At 47.1% G+C, this 8,233-nt stretch overlaps 1 protein-coding gene across 1 annotated transcript in view; it reads left to right on the plus strand.

Moving 5' to 3' along the window:
* The first annotated feature begins 742 nt into the window (after positions 1-742).
* Positions 743-8,233, plus strand: part of ITPRIP (inositol 1,4,5-trisphosphate receptor interacting protein) — a 16,468-nt gene continuing 8,977 nt past the window's right edge. The window contains 1 exon segment of the mRNA XM_010072469.1: positions 743-784. The gene's annotated coding sequence lies outside the window, so the exon portion shown is untranslated.

Genomic DNA, 8,233 nt, shown 5'->3' on the forward strand with positions numbered 1-8,233 from the left:
CAGCCCACTTGGGTGCAGCTGGATAAGGGCTCATTTATCTGCCTGCAGACAGCTCGTTGGGCCCATCCACTCCTGCCGCTGCTCGGAGGACTTCGCTTTGTTTCCTGTTTCACCTAAAGTTTCTTAACTTCTGTTGCCTAAAATACAGTAGTTTATCATTTGTGGTTCTGTGTTTCATGTCTTCCTGTATGCTCGTAGACTTATTTCCTGCCTCTTCCCCTGCATTTTCTGTTTCTCACATTAGCTCTCTAAACCCAGCTCCCCGAGCAAGTATTTCTACCTCGCAGGCTACTTACAGCAGCTAGATGCCTTTTCTGAGACAAACCAATCCCAGACTAAACTGTCCCAGCCCTTGCACTTACGCAGCTGCTAATTTGACCCTAATTCATTTTAAAAGGAGAGGATGGGTGGGTGAGGATGGAGTTCACTTGCTGGTATGTCTGCAACGCTCACAGACCCGCTGTGTGATTTGCATGCTTTCCCGTGGGAGAAGCAGCATTTTAACTCCTCCCTGATCACTTTAAAGCTGATTATTTCTATCTCTTGAGCTTTTGTCATAATTTTATTAGGTAAGGGGTTGAGTTAATCTTTTTTTAATCAATCCCTAATTTAGATAACAGCATTATGTACCCATGTTCTGCCTGAACTTCCTCATTCGTTCTCTTTGTGTTTTGCAGACTTCCTGGCTGTGCTTCAGCAGCGAGGGACTGAATATAGTTTTCTCTGCATCACAGTGATAGTGGTAATGTGCAGTTTAATGAACACCTGCAAAGTCGTGTAGCAGGTAAGTGCTCCAGGGGTCATTCTTCCTTCCAGATTTGATGTGATTTAAAAAAGCTTCGTGATGGGCTCTTACCAGGGGATCTCGAGCCTTGCAGCAGAAATGCCAGAAAGAAAGTGGTGTAGCTCATATTTTAGTAAACATTCCCAGCAACAAGGGTCAGACAGCACTTCAAAGCACAAGTAGAAATATTGAGAAGGCTTAATTTGGAAATGGCTTTAGTTTAGAAGATCTGTGTTAAAAGCCTCTCTCTTTTGGCATTCAGTATAAAATTGCCTTTATCTGACTGCTTGGTACGGTTGGGGTCTAGTCACAGAGTGATGGCAGAAGGGAACCAACAGGTCCAAGCTTTGCTGACAGCACCTACTGCCACATTTGCTGCTATGCAGGAGAATTTGTCAGAGGTACCTTACCCAGATTGGGAAAGCCCGAGATCCCCCCTCTTCCAGGTGTTGGAGGGAAAGCAATAGCCTGGAAGTGCCTGGACAACCTCCTGATGATCAAGGGTGACAGCAGAGGCAGCTGGATTGAAGGGAAATAGTGGCTTTTACAAGCCAGCAATATGCAGAATTTTCATGTTTGTATGAAAACCCCTGAAAAACCCACTGAAAGTGGAACTGCTGGGTGAACCGAGATGTCTGGCAGTGCCGCTCTGTGAGTGTGTGATGAGAGGCTCTGCGGGTAGCAGTGGTGGGAAGGGAAAAACTGGAGTTGATGGCAGAGGGAGCCACCAGAGCAGCGGTCCGGGCTGCCACAATGTCCTGCTACAGCTCAGAGTACCTGTTACTTCATGTACTCCATGTGACTTTTTTTTTTTTTAATTTTCTTATTTATTCTGGATCTGTGTCTGTGTTGGGTGGTGTCTGTCCCCTTCTTCCCATCCCAGCCAGTTCAAACGGCTGCTCTGCTCTACTCTAGCAAAGCTCAGCTCCCAGTGTTTCCTGGCATTCTCCTCCAGCCAGTCCCGATCAAAGCTGTGAGAGCTGGTTTGTTGCCATCCTCCTGTGTGTAAATGAAGCTCTTTATTTCCTTTCCCCCCACCGTCTTTCATTATTATCCCTCTTTCAGAGGCAGGATTTTCAGGCTGATCTAGGACATTATTTATATCGGTGATATTTGCCTCAAGGCAGAGATGCTTTTTCAGCATTTATAGGGAAAACATCTGATGCACCCCACTGCCATGCATGTGGCTTGGAAAAACCAAGCATGGTGTTGGCAAGGATGAGGACCATTGAGGCCAACTGTTGCAGAATTTAAGCCCTGTTAGGCACAGTCTCTGATTCATATGGTTATTTCAGTTGCCTGGCAAAAGAAAACGTACTGTTCCTTCACTTTTGAAACCAGGGGGAAGAGCACGTAGAGAAGGTTCTTAGGCCTGAGCAGAAAAGTGCCATTAGCTATAAGGCATAAGCCAAGCCACCTGTGTAACCAAGCGCATTTTTCTCTGGGTTGCCTCAAGGGATGGTGGGCACTGTCATTTGAAAAGATAGAGCTTGTGGCCAAGCCCAAATGAAACAATGAAAATCAGCTTCAGAGTGCCTTGCTTTCAGTTCTTCCAAATGGCAGAGGATTTGGTGATACTTGGGGAGTGCCTGATTGAGGAGTGGGAGCAAAAGGGTCCCACGCTGCTCAGGAGGAGGGAAGTAGCTCCCCAAGACAAGGTACCGTCTGCATGTGCCACAATCCCAGCAGGGCTTACAGCTTGTTTTAGAGAAAGCACATGCAGTGATGAGAGACCTTTCTACAGGTACATGTAGTTAAGCAGTAGTCTAGACTGCCTTGGGAGGCAGAGACGGAGTTTTGCTGGAAGCTTTTCAAAACAAAGTAGATAAAGACTTGCCAGAAACCATCCAGGCTCAGCGCAGGCCATGTGTGTAGGCAGCGGGGGGAGACTGTATTGCTTTTTCAGACCTCTTTTTTTCCCCTATTTTTTAAGCTCTTGTAGAATGTTAATACATATGAGAGATGGAGCTAAGGAGACATTCTCAAGCTTAAACTGTGACGTTTGATGTTCACAGCGTAGTGCTTCCCAGTGGGGCTTGTGCATGTATCTGCACCCAAAATGCTTAGATCCTAAGGTATTTCCTCCTGAATATTCAGATACCTGACTGCCACTGGTTTCAGATGAGAGTTTGATTTCTAAAGGCTTCTGGAGATTTAGCAACCAAAGACCTTGGGACTGTTGGAAATGTGAGAGAAAACACTTGGATTTTCTGCAGTACGGCCACTTCTGCACTGCAGATTGCAACCCATTCATATAATTGAAGAAGACTCTTATCTTTTTCTCCCAGGCGAGAAGGGACAAGGATGAGATGGGTGTGTCTGTATTTAGGGTAGCTGGAATTCATCAGCTGACCCTCCCCTACTGTAACACACGGTGACATAAATTATCTGTCTCACTAGGTGACTTAAGGACATACAGCTCTATTGCGGTCCTACCTAGCGAGCTGTCTATGCTCAGTCTAAGTATCATGGCCATGCTCTTCTGCAGCCAAAGTCAACAGCCAGTCTGAAGGTGCCTGGCTGATGTCCATCCCACCTGCCTGTTGAGCCATAGCTGCTTCGTGCTCTTGGAGTGCAGCATTCTGATCTGAAACTCTGAAGGAGTTACAGGAAGAAATGCTGTCTGAAGAGGACGTGTTTGTGTTGTAAGTCATCCACAACACATGCTCTCAGCTCGGCCTTGTATTTGCTGCTAGTCCTGGACACTTTCATTCTCCCATGAGGAGCTGGAATCCGTCTTTACTCTTTGCTAAGCTGAGCTCCTTGCCTGCTGCAGCAGAGGGGATTTTTGTGCCTATGAGCAGGGGCCCCACAGCTATGACTCACAGTTCCCATTACGTTGTAACTTCGCCTTTAAGTGTGCAGGGAGGCTGTCCCTCAGCTTTGAAACAAAGCCTTCCTCTGTTGTGCTTATGCTGTAAAGGCAGCAAGTGTATGTGTTCACCCCACACATCTCAAATGAAAACCACGTGGCTCCACAGCCTTGACATGTGTGTTTGGTACTTCTGCTACAGCAGTGCATATTACATTGGTCTTATCCCATGGAGTCTTTTCAGAGTTTTCTTCCCAGCATTCTGTTTACAAACTCTTCAGGGAAAGAAAGAGCTTAACTATGTTTTCTTTTGTTGGTAAGCAAAGGGGAGCGAGCAAAGAGCACATGAAAATTATTAAATATGGGTGCATGTGGCAATAGGCTGGTCTCTGAATTATTCCCCTGGGTGAAAATGGCTCTGAGTTGGTGGCCGTGATTGCTGAATGGATGAGCTTCATGGAAATATTATATGGAAGTGAGGCAGTTTGTTTTCTTGTATGGCTTTTCTTTTTTCTTATGATTTTTTATTTACTCAAACTCATTTTGAAAAGCAGGGTTAGCCAGCTCTGCAGCCAACATATTTGTGTTCGTGCGTGTCTCTTGGCAGTTTTTAGGTTTATGACTAGCGAGCCAAGACTGAGCTTACTGCTTCCCAAAGCATTTGTGTTGTTTCTCCTGTTCTTTTCTAGAGCCACCAGGTAATGAAATAAGAGGGCCTGATTCTTCCTGCAGACACTGGCATGCAATGCAGAGTGCCTCTTCTTACATCAGGGAGTCATCCTAGTGAGAGTAAAGGAAATGGGGCATTGCAGTAAAAGTGCTCTTGTTCTCTCCTCCTTCCACACCCTCTACCCATCCCTGCAAGGGCTTTCACAGTCTGCCTTTTTTTTTTTTTTTTACTTTATTTAAGGAACTATATTGTGTTTTATAAAAAAGCTGGGATTTCAGGCAATGGAATAAAGCATTGCTTTTCATTTCTGTGGTGGTGTTTTGGCTACAATAGCCAGCTTTTAAATACTGTTTCTCCCCAACTGTTTGAATACAAACAGCTGTAACCAGTTAGCAAAACAATAGTTTAATATCACACAAATGTCCAATCCCATCCAGAGTTTTTGAGGCCTGTTTAAGCAGATACTTGGGCCTGCAGGTCTCCTGACATAGGATTGTGACTTTGTCACTGAGTCAAGACTGTGATTCAAGAGATCTCAGATCAACCAAATTCCCAGACTGCAATGATGTTTTATTTTTGCTGTGTTTTTGTTCAGTGTCTTGGTGTGGAAGTGTCTGGGAACTACTGCGCTTTCTACTGTCTGTAATATATATGTGCTCATTGTTACATGACTGAAATGGGGCTTCATATAAAACGTAATCATTCTGCGAGTCATGTCTGAGCTGTGCCAATATCCACATGTGCTCTTCTTAGGTGTGCTGGAGTGGTGTATCACTGCTGGGAAATCAACTTTCTAATACTGTTTCCACCAGCCCTTTTAATATGGAAGCATTAATTTCAATGGATGTAGAATATACAGTTAAGTTGGATGTGGAGCGATATCGGGCATATGCTTACCTTAGGGCAAGGAGGGCCAGAGTAACCACTGCCTGATTTAGCAACACTGGTGTGATTGTCTCCACCCTGTTGAGAATTAAGTGGGGGAAAGGAGGGCAGATATAGATTCTCTCCACCTTTCCCTGAGGTGCCTGCCAGATTGGATCAGTGAGCTGCGGCTGCCTGCTCGTGCAAGGGGAGGTCATGTCACTGAGAGCGTGACAGCCGGAGTGGGTCCCCGCGTGAGCACCAGGTGGAGGCCTGAGAGCATCTGTGCAGTGACATTGCTCCATACATTGTGGCTGACACTGTCAGGCTTCTGGTAAAGCAGCAGGGGGTTTGTGTCCATCTGTGCTGATGAAAGATTGTGCAAGGGAATGACCAGGTATTGCCCGGGCTCCCATCACTTTGGGTTTGAGGGGGCTGGTGAGGCTGGTAAGCCAACTTTTTTTTTTTTTTTTTCCCCTCTTGGTGTGTATCTTTTCTCCTCCTAAAAAAAAACAAAAAAGCCACAAAAGTTTGAGCTACTCCAATTGTTTTCCTCACAATTAACAGACAAAATTTTATTTGGCTTAAAAAAGCCAAGCTGTTCCTGGCTGGGATCCTACCACAACAGCTCAGTACGTGGGTGGGAGCCACATGCACACTTCCTACCTTTCCCCTGCTGCCTCCCTTGCAGCCAGCACTGTGCTCCAGTTTGTAAACCCAAGGCACTGCACAGACTGCCCGTATGCTGCTTGCTGGCAAGAGCTGAACTGGCTTACACAGTCAAAAAGCAAAAAAACACATTGGGGTGATGGGCAGGATGCTGAGTAATGCACTCCTCACACTGTTAGCTTTCTCACCTAGTCTCCATGGGTACCCCCTCTTGGGTCCAGCCTTACAGTGAGTAAACAGTGAGTGCTCTGGGGGCATGACGTGGTTCTGTGTTTATTTAGCAATTATTACAGCTGTCCTTGACAGTGGCTGCCAGCTTGTGAGGCAGGAAGGGGGGCCCAGAATCATGTTGTCATCAGTGGTGCAATACCTGTATGCACTGAGAAATAGTGACTTAGAAATACCCAGATAAATACCCCCACTTGCTGATGAAACTGAAAATCTAACAGGTGCCACATGTCTTTGGGTTTTGGAAAAGAGCCCTAGAAGGCAAATTTATTTTTTTTGAACCAGAAATAAAACTTTGTACTGTCTAGGTTTTGTGGGAAGGGTGGCCATGGGATTTTATGGCAACATCTCACAAATGCATGTGTGCAGAGAAAGCTGAGGCAGGAGGAGAGGACCTCTGAACATCTTGAGGACTACTGCAAGAAGAAAAACAATCTGTCCTACTTTTACCCACAGTGGTCACTGGAAAGTTGGGGGGTCAAATTACAGCAAGGGAGAGTTAATGAGGCATGAGAAAAAGCTTCCTGATGGTAAAGGTAGCTGAAGGCTGGAAGACATGAGAGAGACTCCCTGTCCTTCCCAGAGCATGTCAAGCACTCTTCTGCTTGGAGAGGTGCTGGCAAAAATCACTCCTGGCTTGGACCTGGGGCTGCACAGTAGCGTCTGCCTCCAGAACAATGCAAATGCTTCTCTCATGCTTATCCACCCTGAATCCGCCTGTCTGTGGGAAGGGAGGGCTACCCAGTCATGTACACAGGATGAGCATCAGCATTTCCTTGGAAATACCTGATCTGGTGACCCCGGGAGGAAAATATTGCTTCCGAAAGTCCGCAGCAGACCTGTTGGGCAGGATGTCCGACTCAGGCTGCGCGACTGACCCCATTGGCACTGCAGCGGGTCTGGAACAGGATGTCCACGGATATTACGAAAGGCTGACATGTTCTAAATCAAATGGCAAAACAACAGTTATCAGGCAAGTGACCTTATCCAACTGCTGTCCTGTGGCCAAGCAGCTAATCTGGGGTGGAGCTTCCCAGCATGTATGGAAGGCAGTTGCTCTGCCATACCTGTCTTGTGTGGTCCTGAGGAGGCCAGCTGGCTTGTTCTGGTTTTAAACAAGGTTGTGGTACTAGTCTTAACATCCAGACCTCTACACCTCATATGTTGTTGCATTCAGTCCTTTCCACTGGTGGTTTTGGTAGAGAGCAAAAGACAGAGCCTGATCCCAACAGTTCATGCTGAAACAGCTGCAGCTGTGCTGGCAACTGGAATTTGGTACTTTGTCTGTAGTGCTAATTTAATGGCCAAGAAGACAAGTCAGAGCAAGAGTTATAGCTGCTGTGGCTGGCACTGTTCTGTCCCAGTCAGTAGCAGCTCATCACGCCAACATCCTGCACGCAAGCTGAATTCATAGGGGGTGAAAGAACAGCACAAGTTGGTGCCACTTAGACTCTGTACTGTGTTTTTGTGGCTCCTAATGTTTCTGTTTGAGCTGTGTGTGCTGCAGCTGACTCTGTGCTCAAGAGATGGGAGAGCAGGAGCCTCTCCTGGCTGCCATGTGCTGCGTAGGCTCTGGGTGGGCTGTGCTGGGTGCTGTCAAAGCTGATGCTGGAGCAGGAAGCGGGGGGTCTTCATGGCTCTGTACGGGTCTGGGGATTTGTTCTTACTGCAGCAGTGGGATCTTGATCCTGGAGGGTAGAAAGCAGCTGAGGATCCTCACCTGAGCCTCTGGGCTCTTGCTGCCTCTGCCAGGTGAAAGCGAGGCAGGGTCACATTGTGGTAATGCGTACGCAGTGGGGTGGGAAGCATAGAGTGGTACAATAAACCCTTAGTCACCCTGGGGTGTGTTTCAGTCCGTGGGCTCTGTTCATCATGGCTATAAGGTCCTTCCAGCTCCCCTGAGGGTCCGATGCCTCGCCAGCCCCACCTGATGCTGCAGCCCCACCTTTCTGACTCAGATGAACATGGAAACGCTTGTTCTGAGATGCAGTGCCTCGGCATGATGTCTCCTAGGAGCTGGCTTAGCTGGCAGTGTCCATTGCACAGGGGTGCTGGATAACTGGCAGGCCCCAACAAACATGGTGCTGACCTGGGAGGAAACCTCACTTGCTTCTGGTCTGAGAGTCATCACCAAACACGACTCCTCCCCTGCCCACCCCAGAAAATGCTTCCTCAATAAAAATGGTCTCAAGAACAAACAGGTTTG

Source organism: Pterocles gutturalis, unplaced genomic scaffold (genome assembly GCF_000699245.1).
Source record: "Pterocles gutturalis isolate BGI_N339 unplaced genomic scaffold, ASM69924v1 scaffold10922, whole genome shotgun sequence".
NCBI lineage: Eukaryota > Metazoa > Chordata > Aves > Pterocliformes > Pteroclidae > Pterocles > Pterocles gutturalis.